The sequence below is a fragment of the Brienomyrus brachyistius genome, chromosome 21 (assembly GCF_023856365.1).
Source record: "Brienomyrus brachyistius isolate T26 chromosome 21, BBRACH_0.4, whole genome shotgun sequence".
In the NCBI taxonomy this organism is placed as follows: domain Eukaryota; kingdom Metazoa; phylum Chordata; class Actinopteri; order Osteoglossiformes; family Mormyridae; genus Brienomyrus; species Brienomyrus brachyistius.
Window position 1 is genome coordinate 14,516,022 of NC_064553.1, and position 27,926 is coordinate 14,543,947.

Below are 27,926 nucleotides of genomic sequence, written 5' to 3' on the forward strand. Positions count from 1 at the left end.
GCATGTCCCAAAGCAAGCCAAGAGCACCATCATGTAGTTAGTGATGGTCAAATGGCAGCTGGAAATGCTTAACAAAAGGTAAGATAAACGAACCCCAGGCCAGGCAAGGAACAGGACGGACAGACCTATGGGCCGTGATCAGATGAAGCTTCATGAACCATTTGTGGTATTTTCTATCCCCACTAGATGGTGGTGTTGTTTTATTTTGCCTAGAGCCCTTTGAACAGAGACCAGCTTGTAGTGGGGTCAGAAAATACAGCAAATAGTTCATGAAGCTTCATTTTACCATCACTACAGAGATTCCTGATTTCAGAACTGTACATGTATGAAAAGCTAAATTCTTGAAAGAAATGGAGAGAGAAGATGTGATATTAACACTCACAGAGCAGTGGGCAGTAATAAAACACACAGGATTGACAGTACTGTGCATCTAATGGATCATAAAACCACCATTATTATAATATATTATTTTGTTTTCTAGATTAATATATTTGGATATTGTAACATCGCATTTATAACTACTACAAAAAAATACTAACAGTGTCATGGGTAGCATTTTGAAAGCCATTTTTTTCCTCCATGACCTTACAGAACCTACCAAGATTGTACACTGAGTTGCATCAAATTGACCAAGACAAGAGTTGGGTGTACAGTACAGTGTAGCAGCTCCCAACCCCTGGTCCCCGGACCAGTACCAGTCTGTGGCCAGTATCCTACCAGGCCACGGAACGCTGAGGGTTTTGTGAAGAGGTTGGTCAATTTTCGAAAATAACTATATGTTTTCAATTTTTATGACATTTCAGCATATCGTTCACAATTTAAAAAAATGTATGAAGATTAAACTTGTGCAGACACTGCACCTTATGCATATGTATGTCAGGGAGGTGGGCGAGGGAGATCTGGGGGACGGGGGGGGGGGGGGGGTTGCTAGCCGTACATTTTTTTTACGTGGGGGGGGGGGGGGGGTGGTTCATGGTACATTTACTGAGGTTGTGAACCGATTTCTTGTGCACATCATCTGTGGGTGTCAGAGAGCTGCTGTACATTTATGGGAGACTACTGGAACTTCAGGATCAGGTAAGATCTCTGCTTATGAAATTACCAATCAGTATTAAAACGTTGGTGTGTTAGGGCTAGGGTTAGGGTTAGGGTTAAGTTGAAACATGAAAAACACTGAGGTTTACCTTGACAGGAAATGTTGGCAGGGTGTGTAGTTATTTCCTGGCTCAGAATCTAGATGTATGGTGATACTTTCAGATAATTCATGTTCTTGGTGAATCAATGAGGCTGATGTAAGATCATTATTTATTACTGGGGGGAATATAGCAGCAGGAGCTGCCACTTTTCTTATCCAGAAAACACTTTGAAACACTCACATGTCTCTGCAAAGGGCCCATTTCTGATGGATGCACAAGGTTATGACGCCAGATTGCTGGTGGTTTCAGTACTTAAATAGAGAGATTTAGAGATACTCATCTGTGTGTGTGGAGTAATACAGCAGCAGTATTATCTACTCTTTAATTAAATAGGGAAATAGGGGAACAGAGTTTCTTCTCTTGGTTTCTGTTCCCATTACTTGACTTCACTGCAAGCAGCATTTAAACCAGTACAACACACAGAAGACACTGGAGTAACAGACAGGAAAACGACAAAAATTATTTCTTAGAGAGAAGATTATATGACTGTGATGGTGTTACTGACATCATCTAAAGCTTTCATTTTGTTCAGCTTGTTTGGCGTTCACCACCTGTAATGACATGGAGATGGTGTTCTGGAAGAGTGAGGCTGCAGTATCACATTTTGTCTGTTGGGGGCAACATTGCTGCAAAAACATGCATATTTCCTGTAACACCTCTGTCATATAAGCAGCTCCTTACAACCTGATGAGGCATTTTAGGGCACAGAGACTGTAGACAACAACCAGAAAATCTCTTTAACTAATTTATAGTGCACATACATCTGTGTTTTTAGTTTAATAACCCAATTATGGAACATGCATTGAGATTTTTTCTATTTCTTTCAGCATTTATCGGTAACTCGTCATTTCCATGAGTTTTTGATACTGTCTTTAGATTCCTGGTGTGTTACCTAATTCTTCCACTCTCATTTCCACAGAGTGCAGGGCTGCAGACAAAGTGAATCAGACTGCTGGAGATGTCTTTGCATCTGAAGGAGGATCAGTGATAATTAACTGTAACTATGAAACTGGCACAACCGGCAACTACTACCTCTTCTGGTACATCCAATATCCCAATGAGGCTCCGAAGTACATGCTGAGAAGAGGGAATTATGATAAAGGTGCTATTGCTGATGAGTATGAGGAGAGATTTGATGCCAGTCTGGACACAACTGCAAAGTCTGTACCTTTAACAGTGCAGAATGTGCAGCTGTCAGACTCTGCTGTGTATTACTGTGCTCTGAGGCCCACAGTGAGAATAACCTTCCCACACCCTCTACAAAAACACCTGGGAGCTAAGAATAAGGTTATCATTACATTAAAGAGAGCTGGGCATTTGTATTGGGAGCAATAATCAATAACACTTAAATTGATCTGTATATTTTTATTTTCAGTTTAGTTTCCTTCATAGATTAATAATACCACATAAATAAATACATAGTTGTAAGACAACAATCGACTTTTTATTAATGAATATTACAACTGCTGGTGACCAAAAACTGAAGTCAAATGATTCCCAATGAAGCTGAAATAACAAAGACACAATCAATTTTCATATTCAGACAATGATGTTTAAATAGACTGAAATGAAAATAAGTGAGAGGTGGGAGAGAGGAGGGGCTGTCAGGGTGAAACAAGCTGTGTCACAGTGGAACAAGCGTGTTGTTCTGGGGGAGTAGAGGAGTTTCCTGTTAGACCCGACCTTGGTAGCAGAGTATTCAGTTCAGTCTGTCTCTCTCCATCTGCCATGATGTTACTCTGTTCATTTCTTCTCTTTTCAGCACTTGTGGGTAAGTGACATAATGCATTTAGTTCTTAATTATTACTAGTGTATTTTTATAGCTGAGCTTAATCTGTATATTTAAATTCAAATATTCCTTTTATCTTGACTATTAATGGCAAATATTGTCATGAATCATCATCTCCACAGGTCACAGTACTGAGGATGCGATTACACCTTTTATTGACACAGTGCATGTTACAGAAGGTGAAAATGTTACACTCTCCTGTAACTACAGTGGATCAGTTAACAATCTACAGTGGTATCGTCAGTATCCCAGATCAGCACCAGGGTTTCTCCTGCTTATCTTTGAAATTGCAAAAGCTCCACAGAGAAGAGAATCTCGAATGTCTACTATGGTTCAAAAGGAGAACAAGCGTGTAGATCTGGAGATCTCCTCTACAGAAGTGACAGACTCTGCAGTGTATTACTGTGCTCTGAAGCCCACAGTGACAGGAAGCTCACTGACACTATATAAAAACCTGAGAGCAACAGTGAATGAGTTTCTTTTAGTTACAAAACTGTGTTTGAGTAGTTTTGTAAATTTATAAGCTTTCCTGATCCTGTATGTTCAAACATTTGTAATAACTGAATTTCTAAGAGTATTGAATGTAGAGCATCACTGGATACTGACTGAGCTCCTTTAACAAGCTAAGTGAGCAGCTGAGAGTGTGTTGTCACTAATTAGCCATTGTGACATTGTGAGGTAGGCTGTAGGTAAGAGTGATCAGTGTGAATCTGACTGAGTGAGAGCAGGGTGTGAGCTGGGAGTGAATAGGGCTCATGTTCTGGGAGATTCAGAGGGTGTTTTCCTCTGGTGTCATTTTAGTTTGCTGTCTGTGTAAAAACTCCATGTTGATAAGACAGTGTGGAGGTGGGAGAGAGCAGCAGTGACAGGGGAGCCTGATGGTGTCTCAGGGTCTTAGTTTCTAGAAACAACAGCAGCAGGATTAAGTGGTAGAATTTTGTTAATTGCTTGGATGCAAGTAGTAAAATTTTAGATTTGTTTTTAGTCTCAGGCAATGTTACTTACATTGCAGTATTACAGTTATTTTGTGTTTAAAATTTTTCTCATCTGCTCTCTGCATCCACAGCTGAACCAACCCCGAAACTCCATGTAATATCGCTGCAGTTTTACATCAATGAAATGTTGTTTGTTATGTTCAGTAGTTCCTCCAGGTTCTCCTTCCCTACAGTAAGAGCTAACTGCCCTTCCCACATCACACATCAAGCATCTTCTTATACTGCAGTGTCTAGGATGGTATTAGAAAAGAATAAAATAGAATAGAATAAACCTTTATTATCCCACGACTAATAAATGTAAGTGTTACAGAGCTCTTATACAAAAGGAATATAGAAGAAGAAGAACAGGTAGCTCAGTTGTCTATATTAACCAAAAAGATCCAATCAGTAGCATTTCTGTAACTGAAGACACTTTCTTAATGAAAGCAGTCAGAGTAACGGGCATGGAGTTCATGTTCTGGAAGAGTGAGGTTACAGTCACATATTTCACTAGGTGGAGGCATCATGGCAGAAACAGATATACTGTATATTATTCCAGTTTGATGACTGTCATATAAGCACCTCCTTACAACCTGATGTGTAACTTAGAAAGTGGGGCACAGAGACTAGAAACACAAACCGGAACATCTGTTTACCTGCTATATGTTGTACATAGATATATGTCTTATAATAACTTCAACAGCTTTTTACTATTACAGAACATACATTGAGAATTTTGTTTTTTTTTTATATATATATTTATCGGTTAGTCACTGTTTTCATTCTTCCGTTCCCATTTCCAGAGAGTGCAGTGCTGCAGATACAGTGAACCAGACTACTGGAGATGTCATTCCCTCTGAAGGAGGATCACTGACACTCAGCTGTAACTATGACATTAGCAGCTGAGCCACGAAATTCCTCTTCTGGTACATGAACTATAACAACGGCTCCCTAAAGTACATCCTGAGATGTGAAGAGTATGGAACTGCTCCAGTACTGCCCCAGAGTACGAGGAGAGAATTGATGCCAGTATGAACACGGGTATAAACACTGTACCTTTAACAGTGCAGAATGTGCAGCTGGCAGACGCTCCTGTGTAATACTGTGTATTACTGGGCTCTGAGTCCCACAAACCTGACTGCACTGCACTGCTATGGTTAAGTTAATGCATGGGAGCAGTTCATGCTATAAATATTACTTTAACTCATGAAAGTAAATTTATTTTAAGGCATAATAAACCAGACCTCCTCAGACCTGCAGTGTTGTGTATTTGACTCCAGTTACAGTTTTAACTGTTTGTAAATATGATCTAGATTATGATCTTACATCAAGTGAAAGGTGGGGGGTTGGGAGAGTGTCCATCCCAGACAGCCAAGGGCAGGAGGCAGGGCTACACCCTAGACAGGATGTCAGTGCATTAAGTGGCAGACAGGAAACATACAAACACTATGAGCAATTCAGAGATGTAGTGATCGCTACTGACGGCCAAATTAAGCTGAATGAAGCATTTGCTGTATATTCTGACCCCATTAGATGGTGCCCTCTGTCCAAGAAAGTGCTCAAAGCATGTCCCAAAGAAAGCCAAGAGCACCATCATCTAGTTAGTGATGATAAAATGTGTCACGTTCGGTGGGACGAAGGACACGGGAGCAAATGGGATATGCAAACAAAAGGGACTTTACTAAGCTACAAAAGGTGCAAAACCACAAATAAACAGAATCACAGGGAATGGGAACTGGGGAAGACAAAGGAAGGCTAAGCAGAAACAACATGGGGGTGTGATGTGAATGACAGATCTGTGGAGCACTGGACTGGGAAGGACTTAAATACAAAATTAATGAGGGAGCAAACAGGAGGCAGCTGGGAATGTTTAACAAGAGGGCTGGAACAAGAGGTAAGATAAACGATCCCCAGGCCAGGGAAGGAACAGGACGGACAGATCTATGGGGCGTGACCACATGAAGCTTCATGAACCATTTGTGATATTTTCTATCCCCACTAGATGGAGCTCTTGTCTTACTTTGCCTAGAGCCCTTTGAACAGAGACCAGTTTGTAGTGGGGTCAGAAAATACAGCAAATACTTCATGAAGCTTCATTTTAGCATCATTCAGAGATTCCTGTTTTCAGAACTGTACATACATATACTCACAGAGCAGCGGGCAGTAATAAAATACACAGGATTGACAGTACTGTGCATGCAATGGATCATAAAACCACCATTATTATTATATAATGATATATAATAATAAATAGCATACATGTTGTGATTCACTGGTGAAGCGGGTGATCGCACGGAGAGGCAGACAGGCAAGGAGGAAGCAGGTAGCCGTAAATCGGGGTCAACGGAGTTTATTCGGGGAATAAGGCTACGAGCAGAACAGAACATTGACGAACATCAATGATGGACCAAGAACTAAGGCAAGACATGGGCTGAAATAGACAGGACTGGGCGAAAATAATCAGACACAGCTGGGCAAGATCAGGGAAGCACACGTGGATAATCAGGGGGCGTGGCACACACGAGGATCGGACGAGCCGGGCGTGACAATATACTGTATATATATGTCACGCCCAGCTCGTACGATCCGCGTGTGTGCCACGCCCCCCTGAATATCCACGTGTGCTTCCCTGATCGTACCCAGCTGTGTCTAGTTATTTTGCTCCGTCTGGTGTATTTCAGTCCGCGTCTTGCCCTGGTTCCTTGTCTGTCATTGATGTTCGTCTACGTGAGATGTTTCTTGCTCCCCGTATACCCAATAAATCCCCGTTTGCCCGACTTTGCCTACCACCTGCCTGCTTACCTGCCCGTTCGCCTTATCCGCCCACCGTGAACTCTGACAATTTTTTTTTTGCTTTCTAGATGAAAATATATGGATTTTATAACATCATAATGATAATTGTGAACAAGTACTAATGACATGGGTAGTATTTTGAAAGCCATTTTTTCACTCCATCACCTTACAGAACCTACCAAGATTTTACAGTGAGTAGCATCAAATTCACCAAGACAAATGTTGGTTCTACAGTATAGTGTAGCAGCACCCAACCCCTGGTCCCCGGACCAGTACCAGTCTGTGGCCAGTATCTCACCAGGTCGCAGAATGCTGAGGCTTTTGTGAAGAGGTTGGTCAATTTCAGAAAATTAACTATGTGTTTTAAATTTTCAAGATGTAGGGGACAGGAGGGGTTGCTGGCTGTACATTTTTTTTGACTAAGGGGGGGTGGATAATGGTACCATTTACTGAGGTTGTGAACAGATTTCTTGTGCACATCATCTGTGGGTGTCAGAGAGCTGCTGTACATTTATGGTACCAGGACTTCAGGGGCAGGTAAGATGTCTGCTTATGAAACTGCAGTTATCAGTATTAAAACGTTAGGTGTAAATTTAAAACATGAAAAACACTGAGGTTTACCTTAACAGGAAACCTTGTTGGCAGGGTGTGTAGTTATTTCCTGGCTCAGATTCTAGATGTTTAGTGATAGTTACAGATAATTCATGTTCTTAGTGAATCAACGAGGCTGATGTAAGATCATTATTTATTACTGGGGGGGGGGGGGGGGGGGATATAACAGCAGTAGCTGCCACTTTTCTTATTCAAAAACACCTTCAAACACTCAAATGTCTCAGAACAAGAAGCGATTTCTAATGAATGCATAAGGTTATGAGGCTAGATTGCTTAAATAGAGAGATTCTCTTGAGAGAGATACTCATCTCTGTGTGTGGAGTAATACAGCAGCAGTATTATCTACTTTTTAATTAAATAGGGAAATAGGGGAACAGAGTTTCTTCTCTTTGTTTCTGTTCCCATTACTTGATTTCACTGCAAGCAGGATTTAACCAGTACAACACACAGAAGACACTGGAGTAACAGACAGGAAAAAGACAAAAAATACTTCTTAGAGAGGAGTATATGACTGACGGTGTTACTGACATCATCTAAAGCTTTCATTTTGTTCAGCTTGTTTGGCGTTCACCACCTGTAATGACATGGAGATGGTGTTCTGGAAGAGTGAAGCTGCAGTCTCATGTTTTGCCTGTTGGGGGCAACATTGCAGCAAAAACATGCATATTTCCTGTAACACCTCTGTCATATAAGCAGCTCCTTACAACCTCATGAGGCATTTTAGGGCACAGAGACTGTAGACAACAAGCAGAAAATCTCTTTAACTAATTTATAGTGCACATACATCTGCGTTTTAGTTTAACAACCCAATTATGGAACATGCATTGAGAATTTTTCTATTTCTTTCAGCATTTATCGGTAATTCATCATTTCCATGAGTTTTTGATGCTGTCTTTAGATTCCTGGTGTGTTTCCTAATTCTTCCACTCTCATTTCCACAGAGTGCAGGGCTGCAGACAAAGTGAATCAGACTGCTGGAGATGTCTTTGCATCTGAAGGAGGATCAGTGATAATTAACTGTAGCTATGAAATTACCACGTCCACCAACTACGACCTCTTCTGGTACATCCAATATCCCAATGAGGCTCCGAAGTACATGCTGAGAAGAGGAAGTTATGATAAAGGTGCTATTGCTGAAGAGTACAAGGAGAGATTTGATGCCAGTCTGGACAAAACTGCAAAGTTTGTACCTTTAACAGTGCAGAATGTGCAGCTGTCAGACTCTGCTGTGTATTACTGTGCTCTGAAGCCCACAGTGAGAATAACCTTCTCACACCCTCTACAAAAACACCTGTGCAATAAGAGTGTAAGACAGAGTGAAAAGTTCTTTCACAGGTTTAAATAAGGTATAATTCTTTCCAATAATAAAATTGTAAAATATTATTGATTATAATGCTCAGATAATAGAGTACTTGCATAATTATTTTAAAAAAGCTCATTTTGGAAATGTTTATGATACAACTGTAAAATAAAATAATATACAATAAAAATATTCTGATGATTTCTTTGAATATGAAATTGGATTTGAATATATTCTCTGTTTTTATTGACCCTCACATTTGAACATACTGTTCACCACTGAAAAAAATGTGTAAAGGTTAAACTTATGCAGGCACCTTAGGTATATTTATGTAAGGGAGGTGGGTGAGGGAGATCTGGGGGTAGGGGGGCACTCTCAGGCCTTGGACCTCACTCTTCCGACTCCGGAATCCAACTTCCCCTCTGTTCGCCTTGTTCCCTCCTCCCAACTCGCCTCTCCAACCACAATTCTGCCTGCCCCCACTTTGCTTGTTTGCCTCACTGCTGTAATAAACTCAGATTCCGAAGTCTCCTGATTTCTGTGTGTTTCTTACAAAAATAAATTTCACATTTCTATAAAACACAGATTTTGTAGGTGCAGATAAAGTTGATCAGCCTCCTTTGATTAATTCCCCAGAGGCAGTCAAAGCTGTACTGACATGCAACCATGATATTAAAAGCCTCAGTCCTGTGTACTAATATGTACAGTATCCAAACAAGGCACCTGAATCTCTTGTCAATAGGTATGATACAGTTGTGTCTCACTATGCAGTGCAGCCCATAGTGATACTGAGTGTGCGCAGTTATGGCTTCTCTGAAAATTTACAGCCAACGAGAACCCACTTACACTGGATCAACAGAAATTTTTTATAGTTAAAGCTATGTGACCTAACCCCTCCCACATCACAGCCTAAACATACCCACAGGATAACTGAGGCTGTATATTTGGATTAAAGTCATCTATCCTCCTCTCCTGGAGCCGACACCTTATCGTGGTGGAGGGGTTTGCGTGTTCCCGTGATCTCTGGAGCTATGTTGTCTGGGGCTTTATGCCCCTGGTAGGGTCACCCAAGGCAAACAGGTCCTGGGTGAGGAACCAGACGAAGTGCGGCTCAAAAGACACCTATGAAGAAGAAAATTTTTGACCCACAATTTCCCTTGCCCGGACGCGGGTCACTGGGGCCCCCCCCTGGAGCCAGGCCTGGGGGTGGGGCTCGATGGCGAGCGCCTGGTGGCCAGGCCTACACCCATGGGGCCTAGTCGGGCGCAGCCCGAACAAGGCACGTGGGTCCCCCCTCCAATGGGCTCACCACCCATGGGAGGGGCCATAGGGGTCGGGTGCGAGGTGATCTGGGCGGTGGCCAAAGGCGGGGACCTTGGCGGTCCGATCCTCGGCTGCAGAAGCTAGCTCTAGGGACATGGAATGTCACCTCTCTGATGGGGAAGGAGCCTGAGCTGGTGCACAAGGTTGTGAAGTTCCGGCTAGATATAGTCGGACTCACCTCGATGCACGGCTTGGGCTCTGGAACCAGTCTCCTTGAGGGGGGTTGGACCCTTTTCCACTCTGGAGTTGCCCATGGGGAGAGGCGCCGAGCAGGCGTGGGCATACATATTGCCCCCAGGCTGGATGCCTGTACATTGGGGTTTCCCGCAGTGGACGAGAGGGTAGCCTCCCTTCGCCTTCGGGTGGCGGGACGGGTCCTGACTGTTGTTTGCGCTTATGCGCCAAACAGCAGTTCATATTACCCACCCTTTTTGGAGTCCTTGGAATGGGTGTTGGAGAGCGCTCCTCCTGGGGACTCTCTCTTCTGCTGGGGGACTTCAAAGCTCACGTGGGCAATGACAGTGAGACCTGGAGGGGCGTGATTGGGAGGAACGGCCCCCCCGATCTGAACCCGAGCGGTGTTTTGTTATTGGACTTCTGTGCTCGTCACGGATTGTCCATAATGAACACCATGTTCAAGCATAAGGCTGTCCATATGTGCACTTGGCACCAGGACACCCTAGGCTGCAGTTCGATGATCGACTTTGTAGTCGTGTCGTCGGACTTGCGGCCGCATGTCTTGGACACTCGGGTGAAGAGAGGGGCAGAGCTGTCAACCGATCAGTACCTGGTGGTGGGTTGGCTCCGCTGGTGGGGGAAGAAGCCGGCCAGGCCTGGCAGGCCCAAGCGTATAGTGAGGGTCTGCTGGGAACGTCTGGCGGAATCCCCTGTCAGGGAGAGTTTCAACTCCTACCTCTGGCAGAACTTCTCCCATATCCCGGGGGAGGCGGTGGACATTGAGTCCGAATGGGCCATGTTCCGTGCCTCCATTGTGGAGGTGGCTGACCGGAGCTGCGGCCGTAAGGTGGTCGGTGCCTGTCGCGGCGACAATCCCCGAACCCGCTGGTGGACACCGGTGGTAAGGGCTGCCGTCAAGCTGAAGAAGGAGACCTATCGAGCCTTTTTGGCCTGTTGGACTCCAGACGCAGCTGACAGCTACCAGCAGGCCAAGCGGGATGCGGCTTTGGCCGTCGCTGAGGCAAAAACTCGGGTGTGGGAGGAGTTTGGTGAGGCCATGGAGAACGACTTCCGGACGGCTTCGAGGAGATTCTGGTCCACCATCCGGAGGCTCAGGGCGGGAAAGCGGTACAGCATCAACACTATTTATGGTGGGGATGGTGCGCTGCTGACCTCAGCTCGGGACGTTTTGGGTCGGTGGAGGGAATACTTCGAAGACCTCCTCAATCCCACCGACACGTCTTCCGATATGGAAGCAGAGTGTGGGGACTTGGGGGTGGACTCGCCTATCTCGGGGGTGGAGGTCGCTGAGGTGGACCAGCTCTATACTCTCAGCAGGCTTCTGGAGGGTTCATGGGAGTTTGCCCGACCAGTCTACATGTGTTTTGTGGACTTGGAGAAGGCATTCGACCGTGTCCCTCGGGGAGTCCTGTGGGGAGTGCTCCGGGAGTATGGGGTACTGGGCTTCCTTTTAAGGGCGGTTCGGTCCCTGTATGACCGGTGCCAGAGTTTGGTCCGCATGGGCGGCAATAAGTCGGACTCGATTTCGGTGAGGGCTGGACTCCGTCAGGGCTGCCCTTTGTCACCGATTCTCTTCATAGCTTTTATGGACAGAATTTCTAGGCGCAGCCAGGGCATTGAGGGTGTCCGGTTTGGTGACCTCAGGATTAGGTCTCTGCTTTTTGCGGATGATGTGGTTCTGTTGGCCTCATCGGACCGTGACCTTCAGCTCTCACTGGAGCAGTTCGCAGCCGAGTGTGAAGCAGCTGGGATGAGAATCAGCACCTCCAAATCCGAGACCATGGATCTCAGCTGGAAAAGGGTAGAATGCTCTCTCCGGGTTGGGGATGGGGTCCTCCCCCAAGTGGAGGAGTTTAAGTATCTCGGCATCTTGTTCACTAGTGGGGGAACGATGGAGCGGGAGATCGACAGGCGGACCGGTGCGGCGTCAGCAGTCATGCGAGCGCTGCATCGGTCTGTCATGGTGAAGAGAGAGCTGAGCTCGATTTACCAGTCGATCTACGTTCCTACCCTCACTTATGGTCATGAGCTATGGGTAGTGACCGAAAGAACGAGATCACGGGTACAAGCGGCCGAAATGAGTTTCCTCCGCAGGGTGACTGGGCTCTCCCTTAGAGATAGGGTGAGGAGCTCGGTCATTCGGGAGGGACTCAGAGTAGAGCCGCTGCTCCTCCGCATCGAGAGGAGCCAGATGAGGTAGCTCGGGCATCTGATCAGGATGCCTCCGGGACGCCTCCCTGGGGAGGTATTCCGGGCGTGTCCCACTGGGAGGAGACCCCGGGGAAGACCCAGGACACGCTGGAGAGACTATGTCTCTCGGCTGGCCTGGGAACGCCTCGGGATCCCCCCAGAGGAGCTGGATGAAGTGGCTGGGGAGAGGGAATTCTGGGTCTCCCTGCTGAGACTGCTGCCCCCGCGACCCAACCCCGGATTAAGCGGGAGATGATGGATGGATGGATGGATGGTCATCTATCCTTCAGGAGTGACAATGTTAACGCCATATGACCAGATGCAGCTTCTTGTAGCAGTGCTGCTAACCATGACATTCTGTAAGTATATGAAACCTCATGGTCAGTATTGGATGGTAATTTCATTATCACTGTTCCTTTGCTCATCAGTAATCACTTGTATTGGTTTATCCACTGCTGACAGGTTTATCCTCTGGGGATAAAATAGAGCAGAAGGAGACAGAACTTTTCAAAGAGGAAGGAGAGACGGCTTCATTGTAATGTACCTTCAGCATGAGCAGCACTTACTTTCTCATTTACTGGTACCGTCAGTATCCTGGAACTGCACCTGAGTTCATACTGTATAGTGGGTCAGGGTTTGTACGACAGAGATTCTCCTGCATTATCAGAAATGGAAGAGCCCCTTTATCTATTTCAAATGTCCAACTAGGAGACACTGCTGTCTATTACTGTGCTCTGAGAACCACAGTGATGTATTAATGCTGGAGCCCATACAAAAACCTGCTTCACCTGCTTAAGCACAATTTAATTTAATGGGCCAAATGAAAAACACTTAGGTTTACCGCAACAGGCAATAATCTTGGCAGGCTGTGTAGGTATTTCTAGGCTTGATTTCTACCTGTCTGACTAAAGTGAAGATCATTTACTTTTCAAGGAAGATAAGTTAGACCCAGTGAGGCTACATTGCTGATAGTATTTACATGAATAATGTAAGTCCTGGAACACACAGACTGCTGGTTTGGGTCCACTAGCTAGCAACAGCATTCATATCTTTGCCGATGCCTCAGAGCAGGCATATGGTTCTGTAGCATACCTGCGCAGGGCAGGAGTGACTAGAAAGGTGGATACTTCCGTCTTAGCCATGAGGTCCAGACTTGCACCTAAGCGACAGTCAATCCCTGGCAGGAGCCCAGTTAGCGCCAGTACCGAGGAAAGAATTTAGTGTAGAGATCCATGATGTATGCTACTAGGCAGACCCTGCCACTATTCAAATCCGGTATTTAGTCTAAATCTTAGTTAAAAGTATTTGTAGGGAATACGGTCGACCAGACCTAAGTCAACCACCATGCTACATGTTTCAATTGTTGCCACTGCATGGCGCTGTTTCACTAAAAACAGCAATGAAATTTTGAAAGAGGCAACAGATACATTGTGATATGTTGAGCGAGAAGCAGTTAATTGAATAAGAAGCAATAGAGGGGGCTGTTTCTGCTTTTTAAGACTGATTCTGCATCTCACATAAAGACACAAAAGCTTGAAAATAAATTTCACATTTCCCTAAGATAGACATAATCAGTTACACAACAACTAGACTGTAATCTCAGTCAAAAGCTTTCCTGTACGTGATAACATGTTTATTTCAATTATAATAATAATTACTAATGGACTCCTTTGTAAGGATATTCAGTATTTTGGTAAGACATTATTATGTAATGTATTGCTTAAGTGAAAGTAGAATTTGTTATAGTGGAAGCAGATAAAGTCCATCTACCTCCTTTGATTGATTCACCTGAGAGAGACAAAGCTGTACTGACATGCAGCCAGGATATTACAGACTAAAACTCAATGTACTGGTATGTACATTACCTATGAGTTTAGAATGGGATGCCATTAAAGTTCCAGGTGTCCCAATACATTTGTCCATATAGTGTATCTCAACTTTACAGTAAAAACAGTGAGATGGGTGATAAAAAAAGACCTATACAATATCATTAATAAAGTCTTGCTAAGTCCTGTATGCATGTGTCTGTATCTGTGTGTGTGAGAAAGGGGGACAGTGGTGATATATTCCTTTTTTTCAACAGGTTCACATATGCTTTATAAGTTTTAAAAACATTTGCATATTATTCCAATCCCTTAAAAATTAAACATTCCAGGAAACCCTAGTCCTGGGAATGATATCAAACTGCATCCGGCCCTGCAAGTCGGGGCCTCCAGCTTGCAGGGAAACAAATTTTGGGGGTTGGTGGCACAGGTATTCGATATATAGTATATAAATAACTTTCATTTTGTTTAGCTTGATTGGCGGTATGCTTAAATTAAATAGGGGAACAGAATTCTTCTCTTGGTTTCTGTTCCCATTACTTGACTTCACTGCATACAGCATTTAAACCAGTACAACACTCAGAAGACACTGGAGTAACAGACAGGAAAAAGACAAAAAATATTTCTTAGAGAGAAGATAATATGACTGACGGTGTTACTGACATCATCTGAAGCTTTCATTTTGTTCAGCTTGTTTGGCGTTCACCACCTGTAATGACATGGAGATGGTGTTCTGGAAGAGTGAGGCTGCAGTCTCACGTTCTGTCTGTTGGGGGCAACATTGCTGCAAAAACATGAAAATTTCCTGTTACACCTCTGTCATATAAGCAGCTCCTTAGGACCTGATGAGGCATTTTAGGGCACAGAGAGTGTAAACAACAACCAGAAATTCTGTTTAATTTATAGTGCACATCCATCTGTGTTTTTAGTTTAACAACCCAATTATGGAACATGCATTGAGAATTTTTCTAATTTTTTCAGCATTTATCGGTAATTCATCATTTCCATGAGTTTTTGATGCTGTCTTCAGATTCCTGGTGTGTTACCTAATTCTTCCACTCTCATTTCCACAGAGTGCAGAGCTGCAGACAAAGTGAATCAGACTGCTGGAGATGTCTTTGCATCTGAAGGAGGATCAGTGACAATTTACTGTGACTATGAAACTAGCATCTCCAATACTTACTACCTCTTCTGGTACATCCAATATCCCAATCAGGCTCCGAAGTACATGCTGAGAAGAGGGAATTATGATAAAGGTGCTATTGCTGAAGAGTACAAGGAGAGATTTGATGCCAATCTGGACACAACTGCAAAGTCTGTACCTTTAACAGTGCAGAATGTGCAGCTGTCAGACTCTGCTGTGTATTACTGTGCTCTGAAGCCCACAGTGAGAATAACCTTCTCACACCCTCTACAAAAACACCTGTGAGATAACAGAGTGAAAGGTTCTTACACAGGTTTAAATAAGTTATAATTCCTTCCAATAATAAAATTGTGAAGTATTGTTAATTTTAATGCTCAGATAATAGCATAGTTGCATGTAATTGCATATTCATAATAAAAAAACTAATTGTGGAAATGTGTATGTTGCTACTGTATACATCATTTAGATATTTAGTTTGTTTTTCTATGAAAACATTGGCATAAAATGTATTTAAAAAAAAACACTTAGCGTCACATTTTACTAGGGGACATTCATATGAATCACAATAAATATGAATTATTGACTTTATTTTTAATATAATTACTATGGGGTCATAGGCGACACTCCAATGAATGTAAAAAGAATGATTTTAGGGAATTGTAATTGTGTTTATTTTTTTGCTACTGTTTAAACCTTATACATTATTGTCCCACATGTCATATTTCCAGTAGATGTGAGTTTCATCAATGGTACAGCAGCAGGATTGTAATGGCAGTCAAATTGCCAGTACCTACAAAAGGTGTTTTTGTGCTTCCATCAGTCAGTGGAATTGAGGGTTGATTTAAACAGATCAGGAAGCTGCAGTAAATGCAGTCTGTGGTGTTCCTGATGATAAATACCCAATAAAGTTAATATGCATAAAGGTAAATGTCAGTCAATCACGTTTCGCCTGTTGGGGGCAACATTGCAGCAAAAACATGCATATTTCCTGTTACACCTCTGTCATATAAGCAGCTCCTTACAACGTGATGAGGCATATTAGGGCACAGAGACTGTAGACAACAACCAGAAATTCTGTTTAATTTATAGTGCATATACATCTGTGTTTTAGTTTAACAACCCAATCATGGAACATTCATTGAGAATTTTTCTAATTTTTTCAGCATTTATTGGTAATTCATCATTTCCATGAATTTTGATGCTGTCTTTAGATTCCTGGTGTGTTACCTAATTCTTCCACTCTCATTTCCACAGCGTGCAGGGTTGCAGACAAAGTGAATCAGACTGCTGGAGATGTCTTTGCATCTGAAGGAGGATCACTGATAATTAACTGTAACTATGAAATTACCACGTCCACCACCTACGACCTCTTATGGTACATCCAATATCCCAATCAGGCACTGAAGTACATGCTGGGAAGAGGGAAATATGGTTCAGCTCTTACTGCTCAGGAGTATGAGGGGAGATTTAGTGCCAATCTGGACACAACTGCAAAGTCTGTACCTTTAACAGTGCAGAATGTGCAGCTGTCAGACTCTGCTGTGTATTACTGTGCTCTGAAGCCCACAGTGAGAATAACCTTCTCACACCCTCTACAAAAACACCTCTGAGATAACAGAGTGAAAGGTTCTTACACAGGTTTAAATAAGTTATAATTCTTTCCAATAATAATAATTTAGTACATGGTGTGTGCTGGGAATCTATAGTCATTGTACTAAAAAACAAGTCTGACGCCATAGGGGTGTTTCTTAAGACAGAGGATGTGAGGCCCTGCCTCTGCCCCCTCCCACCTCAGCATGGCCTTTTGCAGCAGTGCCCCATCACCGTTTCTCCTGCTTCTCATTTAAGCCCTTGTGTGATTCACTCCAGCTGCCTCTCATTCTCTCCTTTGTTAATCCTGGTATAAAGGTGCTTCCCAGTCCTGTTCTCCATAGTCCTGTAATTATTGTCATAATGTCCTAACTTTGTAATGTCAGTTCAGCTTGCTACCTACTCACTGTTTTGATCCCCCGTGATCTTTTTCCTTTCGGTTTGTTTAATGAAGCCCATTTGTTTTTCCTGCTCCCGTTTCCTTCATCCCACAGTATGTGACAGAATATAAGAGAAAAACATATGAAATCGCCCCAGGGGAGACAGTGTCTTACTTCAAGAACAAGGTCTTCAAAATATAATGGGGGAACCCCACCTACACTTTGAAAAATTAGATTCCACCCAAACCTATGACCATGTGAGTAAATGTGTATGGGTGATGTGGCTAATGTCAGACATATTTTTACAGCAAACAATAGAACATTCAAAGATTTTATACTGAGTAACACAGCATGAACAAATACAAGCCTCATGCATATTGTACTGTGTTAAGTGCAAATAAACATAAACTTATTTAAGAGGCTTCAACACTAGATGGGAACATTTCTCTAAAAGACATTGAAATCACATTTTTCTGATTCTCAATCTCATATAAAGACGGAAGATCTTGCCTCCAATCAGTACTAATCAGTGGCATTAGACTTAAGCCTGGTCCAACCACCAGCTGAGTGTGAAGTATAGCTGCTGTTTCCATGAGACATACTGAGCATGTTAACCCCTGTCTTTTGTCAGCTCCACTCCACCCTGCTTGCCCTCCCTGATCTTCCCGCTCCTCTGGGCCAGTTAAGCCCCTTCCAGTCCTACTTCTCCTTCCTCATCCCTCTTATGATCTCCTTATGTACCCTGTCTACATCAATGAACTGACCTTCTAGGCTCTCGGACCTTGGACCCCACTGTCCCAACTACGACTCCGAACTCCAACTTCCCCTCTGATCGCCGTGTTCCCTCCTTTCTGGCTCAAACCCAGTTCCCCTCTCCAATAAACTCAGAATTGCAATTATTTCTCCTGACTGCTGTGTACCTTACAAAAATAAATTTCACATTTCTATAAGATACGATTATAATCAGCTATACAGCAGCTAGACTGTAATCTTGGTCAGAGCTCATCTGTACATAATAGCATGTTTCAATAATAATAATGATAATAATGGACACCTCTGAAAGTATATAATAAGATTTCTGGAAAAACATTAATATGTAATTTATTGCTTAATTGGAAGTACACTTTCTCTCTTTGTTTTGCAGTAGGAATGAGTTTGTGGCTGATGGTACAGAAATGCTGTTACAACTTCTTTGAAAATTTACAGCCAACAAGAACCCACTTACACTGGATCAACAGACATTTCTTATACTTAAAGCTATGTGACCTAACCCCTCCCACATCACAGCATAAATATACCCACAGGATATACGAGGCTGTATATTTGGGTTCAAGTCATCTGTCCTTCAGAAGTGACAATGTTAACGCCGTATGACCAGATGCAGCTTCTTGTAGCAGTGCTGCTAACCATGACATTCTGTAAGTATGTGAAACCTCATAGTCAGTATTGGATGGTAGTTTTATAATCAGTGTTCCTTTGCTCATCAGTAATCACTTGTATTGGTTTATCCACTGCTGACAGGTTTATCCTCTGGGGATAAGATAGAGCAGAAGGAGACAGAACTGTTCAAAGAGGAAGGAGAGATGGCTTCACTGGAATGTGCCTTCAGCACGAGCAGCACTTACTTTCTGATTTACTGGTACCGTCACTATCCTGGAACAGCACCCCAGTTCATACTGTGTAGTGGGTCAGGCAGCTACACTGCAGAGTTTGCTAAACAGAGATTCTCTTCAAATGCTGATAAGTCATCAGAAAGAGCCCCTTTATCCATTTTAAATGTCCAACTCGGAGACAGTGCTGTTTATTACTGTGCTCTGAGAACCACAGTGATGAATAAAAGCTAGAGCTCATACAAAAACCTGCTTCACCTGCTTACACACAATTTACTTTAATGGCCCATCTGAAAAACACTGAGGTTTACCGCAGCAGGAAATAATGTTGGCAGGTTGTGTGCATATTTCCTGGCTCCAGTCCAGCCTGCCTGGTAACAGTGAAGATAATTCATGCTCCTGGTGAATCGACAAGGCTAACATGAGATCATTCTATATCCCTGACAGGAATATAGCAGCAAGCACTCTTATTATTTATGATCCAGTGAAACACTAATGCTCTAGAACAAAATAATTTTTGACAGTTATCATCAATGTTACTTTTGTTTGATTACATTTCTTTACAGTAGAGTGTATGTAGCCTCCTATGGACACTCCCGAAATTCACTGTAGGAGGAAAATAGATAAATAAAAGATGTGATACTACAGATAAGATGAATAATATATAATATTCATATTTCCTGTTGGGGGCGACATTGAAGCACAATCATCTATTTGTGTATTTTTTGTTTTTTATCCCAATCACTGTCAGACATGCTCCTCAGTTAAGGTCTGATGCTGCAGAGAGATTTGGGTACAGAATCTGACAACAACAACCATACAGTCTGTTTCCCTGATCCTGTACGTAGATTTGTGTGCTTATTACTTTACAGCTCATTTATGGCACAGAAGCCTCAGGTTATTTCTAACATTTGCTCCATGTTTCTTTGGTATCTATCATTTTCCATTTTTTCTCTATTTACCTCTATGTGAAGCTAAGTTGCCTCTAATACTGAGATGTTACAGAAGGGCCTGATTACCTCTATCAGGTGTGTTAAATTCGGCTGCACCTAAGCTCTGCAGGGTGGTAGATCTCCAGGGGCAGGGCTGGGCAGCCCTGGTTTAGGGTGACCCACAGCCTGAATGGATTGGATTAGACAGTAGAGGGTGCTGTTTCTGCTACAGTATATAAGAACAATTGCCTTTCTGTTATGAATAGCCAAGAATTTCAGCTATAAAGAGCCAAAAAATATGTTCCTAGCAGATGCAGGTTTAATCAGTTATAAAGCAGCTGGACTGTGATTACAATAAAATTCCCCATACCTGACAACACATTTATTTTTACTAAGAATACCGAGTAATGGACTGTTTTATAAATATATTTCAGGTTTTCTATCAAACTATATCATCACAAATGTTTTTTGCTTAACTAGAGGTACAGTTAATTTCCAGCAATTTCAAATAATGCTGGAATAACAGAGACCCAAATATTCAAACTGTAAGATTTTAACCATCCTGATGGCAGATGGTCAGAAAATTATGTTCTTCTGTTTAAATAGACTGAAACTGATAGCAGTAGCAAAATGATAATAATTGAGAGAGGGAGGGCTGTCAGGGTGAAACAAGCTGTGTCACAGTGGAAGAAGCGTGTTGTTTTGGGGCAGTAGAGGAGTTTCCTGTTAGACCCGACCTTGGTAGCAGAGTATTCAGTTCAGTCTGTCTCTCTCCATCTGCCATGATGTTACTCTGTTCATTTCTTCTCTTTTCAGCACTTGTGGGTAAGTGACATAATGCATTTAGTTCTTAATTATTACTAGTGTATTTTTATAGCTGAGCTTAATCTGTATATTTAAATTCAAATATTCCTTTTATCTTGACTATTAATGATAAATATTGCCTTGAATCATCTTCTCCACAGGTCACAGTACTGAGGATGCAATTACACCTTTTAATGACACAGTGCATGTTAAAGAAGGTGAAAATGTTACACTCTCCTGTAACTACAGTGGATCAGTCAACAATCTACAGTGGTATCGTCAGTATCCCAGATCAGCACCACAGTTTCTTCTGCTCATCTATGAGACTGCAAAAACTCCACAGAGTAGCCGGCCTCGAATGTCTACTGAAGTTAACAAAGACAACAAGCGTGTAGATCTGGAGATCTCCTCCACAGAAGTGACAGACTCTGCAGTGTATTACTGTGCCCTGAATCCCACAGTGACAGGAAACTCACTGACGCTGTACAAAAACCTGACAGCATTTAGTTTGCTGTCTGTGTAAAAACTCTATGTTGATAAGACAGTGTGGAGGTGGGAGAGAGCAGCAGTGACAGGGGAGCCTGATGGTGTCTCAGGGTCTTAGTATCTAGAAACAGCAGCAGCAGGTTTAATGGGTAGAGTTTTGTTATTGCATGAATGCAAGAAGTAAAATTTTAGATTTCTTTTTACCAGACCTCCTCAGACATGCAGTGTTGCGTATTTGATTGCAGTTACTGCAATAAGTGCATAAAAATATGATCTAGCTATTGATCTTATATCAAGTCAAGGGTGGGGGTTGGGGGAGTGTCTATCCCAGACAGCCAAGGGCAGGAGGCAGGGCTACACCCTAGACAAGATGTCAGTGCATTATGAGACAGACAGGAAACACTCAGACAATATGTGCAATTAAGAGATTTAGTGATCGCTACCGACAGCAAAATTAAGCTGAATGAAGTATTTGCTGTATGACCCCACTAGATGGTGCCCTCTGTGCAAATAATGGCTCAAAGCATGTCCCAAAGCAAGCCAAGAGCACCATCATGTAGTTAGTGATGATCAAATGTGTCACTTTCTAGATGTGTCAATGTGTCAATTACTAGAACAAATACTAATGACATGTCAAATATTTTGAAAGCCATTTTTTTACTCCACCACATTACAGAACCTACCAAGATTTTACACTTAGTAGCATCAAATTCACCAAGACAAATGTTGGTTCTACAGTATAGTGTAGCAGCTCCCAACCCCTGGTCCCCGGACCAGTACCAGTCTGTGGCCAGTATCTCACCAGGTCGCGTAATGCTGAGGCTTTTGTGAAGAGGTTGGTCAATTTCAGAAAATTAACTATGTGTTTTAAATTTTTCAAGATGTACGGGACGGGGGTTGCTGGCTGTACATTTTTTTGACTGAGGGAGGGTGGAAAATGGTACCATTTACTGAGGTTGTGAACAGATTTCTTGTGCACATCATCTGTGGGTGTCAGAGCTACTGTACATTTATGGTACCGGGACTTCAGGGGCAGGTAAGATGTCTGCTTATGAAACTGCAGTTATCAGTATTAAAACGTTAGGTGTAAATTTAAAACATGAAAAACACTGAGGTTTAAGGAAACCTTGTTGGCAGGGTGTGCAGTTATTTCCTGGCTCAGATTCTATATGTTTAGTGATAGTTACAGATAATTCATGTTCTTAGTGTTCTGCAGTCTCGCGTTTTGCCTGTTGGGGGCAACATTGCAGCAAAAACATGCAATTTTCCTGATACACCTCTGTCATATAAGTAGCTCCTTACAACCTGATGAGGCATTTTAGGGCACAGAGAGAGTATGCAACAACCAGAAATTCTGTTTAATTTATAGTGCATATACATCTGTGTTTTTAGTTTAAAAACCCAATTATGGAACATGCATTGAGAATTTTTCTCATTTTTTCAGCATTTATCGGTAATTCATTATTTTCATGAGTTTTTGATGCTGTCTTTAGATTCCTGGTGTGTTACCTAATTCTTCCACTCTCATTTCCACAGAGTGCAGAGCTGCAGACAAAGTGAATCAGACTGCTGGAGATGTCTTTGCATCTGAAGGAGGATCAGTGATAATTAACTGTAACTATGAAATTACCACGTCCACCACCTACGACCTCTTCTGGTATATCCAATATCCCAATCAGGCTCCGAAGTACATGCTGAGAAGAGGGAATTATGGTACAGATGTTACTGCTCAGGAGTACAAGGAGAGATTTGATGCCAATCTGGACACAACTGCAAAGTCTGTACCTTTAACAGTGCAGAATGTGCAGCTGTCAGACTCTGCTGTGTATTACTGTGCTCTGAAGCCCACAGTGAGAATAACCTTCTCACACCCTCTACAAAAACACCTGTGAGATAACAGAGTGAAAGGTTCTAACACAGGTTTAAATAAGTTATAATTCCTTCCAATAATAAAATTGTAAAATATTATTAATTTTAATGCTCAGATAATAGCATAGTTGCATGTAAATGCATATTCATAATTAAAAAAATTAATTTTGGAAATGTGTATGTTGCTACTGTATACATCATTTAGATATCTAGTTTGTTTTTCTATGAAAACATTGGCAGAAAATGTATTTTTTTAAAAAACACTTAGCGTGACATTTTACTAGGAGACATTCATATGAATCACAATAAATATGAATTATTGGCTTTATTTTTAATATAATTACTATGGAGGCGTATGCGACACTCCAATGAATGTAAAAAAAAAGGATTTTAGGAGAATTGTAATTGTGTTTTTTTTTTCTACTGTTCAAACCTTATACATCATTGTCCCACTTGTCATATTTCTATTAGATGTGGGTTTCATCAATGGTACAGCAGCAAGATTGTAATGGCAGTCATATGGCCAGTACCTAAAAAAGGTGTTTTTCTGGTTCCATTAGTCAGTGGAACTGAAGGTTGATTTAAACAGATCAGGAAGCTGCAGTAAATGCAGTCTGTGTTGTTCCTGATTATAAATACCCAAAAAGTTAATATGTATAAAATAAAATGTCAGTCAATCACCGCGTATAGGCACAAATTTAATTGTAATGACCTGCCATCAGTTAATGATGTATTTCATGGACCACACATCAGTAGTACGCTAATAAAGAGCTACATTAAAGATATCTTTGCTAGGTTAATTTCGTGGGGCGGCATGGTGGTGCAGTGGTTAGCACTCTTGCTTCACACCTCTGGGACCCGGGTTAGAGTCTCTGCCTGGGTCACATGTGTGTGGAGTTTGCATGTTCTCCACTTGTCGTCATGGGGTTTCCTCCAGGTACTCCAGTTTCCCTCCACAGTCCAAAGACATGCTGAGGCTAATTGGAGTTGCTAAATTGCCCGTAGGTGTGCATGTGAGAGTGAATGGTGTGTGAGTGTGCCCTGCGATGGGCTGGCCCCCCATCCTGGGTTGTTCCCTGCATCGTGGCCATTGCTTCCAGAATAGGCTCCGGACCCCCCGCGACCCAGTAGGATAAGTGTTTTTGAAAATGGATGGATGGGTTAATTTTGTTAAAAGCATTACTAAGTAAATACATTGAGTACATGGTCTGTGTTGGGGATCTACAGTTATTGTACTAATAACCATGTCTGATGCCATACAGGTGTTCCTGAAGACAGAAGATGTAACGCCCTGCCTCTAAACCCCCCCCCCCCCCCCCCGTTTCACCCCCAGCATGGCCTTAAGCAGCAGCACCTCTTCATTGTTTATACAGCTTCTTATTCCTTGTCTGATTAACTCCAGCTGTCTCTCGTTTTCTCCTTTGTTATTCCTGGCATAAAGGTGTTTCCCGGTCCTATTCTCTCCAGTCCTGTCATTGAAGTTGTAACGTCCTAACTTTGTAATGTCAGCTCAGCTTGCTGCCTACTCACTGTTTTGATCCCCTCGTGATCTTTTTCCTTTTCGTTTGTTTAATGATGCCCATTTGTTTTTCATGCTCCCATTTCCTTCATCCCACAGTATGTGACAGAATACAAGACAGAAACATATGAAATCGCCCCGGGGAGACAGTGTCTTACTTCAAGAACAAGGTCTTCAAAAAATAATGGGGGAATGAGTGATGCGGCTAATGTCAGACATATTTTTACACCAAACAATAGAACATTCAAAGAATTTATATTGAGTAACACAGCATGAACAAATACAAGCCTCATGCATATTGTACTGTGTTTAGTGCAAATAAACATAAACGTATTTAAGAGGCTTCAACACTAGATGGGAACATTTCACTAAAAGACATTGAAATCACATTTTTCTGATTCTTAATCTCATATAAAGACCCAAAATCGTGCCTCCAATCAGTACTAATCAGTGGCATTAGACTTAAGCCTGGTCCAAACGTTAGCTCAGTGTGAAGTATTGTTGCTGTTTCCATGAGACATACTGAGCATGTTAACCCCTGTCTTTTGTCAGCTCCACTCCACCCTGCTTGCCCTCCCTGATCTTCCCGCTCCTCTGGGCCAGTTAAGCCCCTTCCAGTCTTCCTTCTCCTTCCTCATCCCTCTCATGATCTCCTTATGTGCCCTATCTACATCAATGGACTGACCTTATAGGCTCTTGGACCTATGGACCCCACTCTCCCAACTACGACTCCGAACTCCAACTTCCCCTCTGATCGCCGTGTTCCCTCCTTTCTGGCTCAAACCCAGTTCCCCTCTCCAATAAACTCAGAATTGCAATTATTTCTCCTGACTGCTATACGTACCTTACAAAAATAAATTTCACATTTCTATAAGATACGATTATAATCAGTTATACAGCAGCTAAACTGTAATCTTCGTCAGAGCTCATCTGTACATAACAACATGTCTCAGTAATAATAATGATGATAATGGACACCTGTGTAAGTATATAATAAGATTTCTGGTAAAACATTATTGTGTAATTTATTGCTTAATTTGAAGTACACTTTCTCTCTTTGTTTTGCAGTAGGAATGAGTTTGTGGCTGATGGCACAGAAATGCTGTTACAGCTTCTTTGAAAATTTACAGCCAACAAGAACCCACTTACACTGGATCAACAGACATTTCTTATACTTAAAGCTATGTGACCTAACCCCTCCCACATCACAGCATAAATATACCCACAGAATAACTGAGGTTGTACATTTGGGTTCAAGTCATCTACCCTCCAGGAGTGACAATGTTAACGTCACATGAGAAGATGCAGCTTCTTGTAGCAGTGCTGCTAACCATGACATTCTGTAAGTATGTGAAACCTCATGGTCAGTATTGGATGGTAGTTTCATTATCAGTGTTCCTTTGCTCATCAGTAATCACTTGTATTGGTTTATCCACTGCTGACAGGTTTATCCTCTGGGGATAAGATAGAGCAGAAGGAGACAGAACTGTTCAAAGAGGAAGGAGAGAAGGCTTCACTGGAATGTACCTTCAGCACGAGCAGCACTTACTTTTGGATTTACTGGTACCGTCAGTATCCTGGAACAGCACTCCAGTTCATACTGTATAGTGGGTCAGGCAGCTACACTGCAGAGTTTGCTAAACAGAGATTCTCCTCAAATGCTGATAAGTCATCAGAAAGAGCCTCTTTATCCATTTTAAATGTCCAACTCGGAGACAGTGCTGTCTATTACTGTGCACTTAGAACCACAGTGATGTATTAATGCTAGAGCTCATACAAAAACCTGCTTCACCTGCTTACACACAATTTACTTTAATGGCCCAACTGAAAAACACTGAGGTTTACCGCAACAGGAAATAATGTTGGCAGATTGTGTGCATATTTCCTGGCTCCAGTCCAGCCTGCCTGGTAACAGTGAAGATAATTCATGCTCCTGGTGAATCGACAAGGCTAACATGAGATCATTCTATATCCCTGACAGAAATACAGCAGCAAGCACTCTTATTATTTAAACACTGATGTCCCAGAACTAGAGAATTTCTGATCGTCATCAATGATACTTTTTCGAATACATTTCTTTACAGCAGAGTGCATGTAGGCTCCTGTAAAAAGCAAATCTCTATGCCAGATCTGATGTTACAAATAGCATGAATCATATATAATATTCATATTTCCTTCGCGGGCAACACTAAAGCACAATCGTCTCTTTATTAATTTAATTTTTTTATCCCAAGCTCTGTCAAACATGCTCCTCAGTTAAGGTCTGATGCTGCAGATATTTGGGTACAGAATCTGACAACAACAACCATACAGTCTGTTTCCCTGATCCTTACTGTACGTAGATTTGTGTGCTTATTACTTTACAGATCATTTATGGCACAGAAGCCTCAGGTTATTTCTAACATTTGCTCCATGTTTCTTTGGTATCTATCATTTTCCATTTTTTTCTCTATTTACCTCTATGTGAAGCTAAGTTGCCTCTAATACTGAGATGTTACAGATGGGCCTGATTACCTCTATCAGGTGTGGTAAATTCGGCTGCACCTAAGCTCTGCGGGGTGGTAGATCTCCAGGGGCAGGGCTGGGCAGCCCTGGTTTAGGGTAACCCACAGCCTGAATGGATTGATAGTCAGTAGAGGTGCTGTTTCTGCTTCATAAGAATGATTCTCTTTCTGCTGTAAAGAACAAAGAATTACAAAACAGACATCTTATTTCTAGCAGATGCAGATTTAATCAGTTATAAAGCAGCTGGACTGTAATGACAATAAAATTCCATGTAGCTGAAAACGTGTTTACTTTAGTAGGAATACTGAGTAATGGACTGTTTTATAAATATATTTTAGGATTTCTATAAAAAATATGTCAGTATGTATTTTTTTTGTTTAACTAGAGGTATATCTTTCTCCCTGATTTGTGATGGGAGTGGATGCAGATAAAGTTGATAGAGTTGATCAGCCTCCTTTGATTAATTCACCTGAGGGAGACAAAGCTGTACTGACATGCAGCCATGATATTACAAACTCAAACTACATGTACTGGTAAATACAGCATCCAGTCAAGGCCGCTGAAATTATCATTTATAGTTTTATAGCTGCTTCTAAAGGAAGATTCTCAATGGATGTAAACATAAAAGAATGTATAACCAAATACTCTATGAGTGACAGTGGGACAGAAGACAGTGCTGTGTGTTACTGTGCAGGGGAGCCCACAGTGACAGTGGGACAGAAGACAGTGCTGTGTGTTACTGTGTAGGGGAGCCCACAGTGACAGCGGGACAGAAGACAGTGCTGTGTGTTACTGTGCAGGAGAGCCCACAGTGACAGTGGGACAGAAGACAGTGCTGTGTGTCACTGTGTAGGGGAGCCCACAGTGACAGTGGGACAGAAGACAGTGC

General features: G+C 42.3%; 1 long non-coding RNA gene across 1 annotated transcript in view; it reads left to right on the forward strand.

Annotated features, from left to right (window-relative positions):
• Positions 1 to 632: 632 nt before the first annotated feature.
• The window catches only part of LOC125716278 (uncharacterized), a 35,692-nt gene continuing 8,398 nt past the window's right edge, over positions 633 to 27,926 (forward strand). The window contains exons 1-3 of the long non-coding RNA XR_007384299.1: positions 633 to 750; positions 1,032 to 1,077; positions 2,116 to 2,298. This is a non-coding gene — a long non-coding RNA (uncharacterized LOC125716278). The remainder of the gene's footprint in view (positions 751 to 1,031; positions 1,078 to 2,115; positions 2,299 to 27,926) is intronic.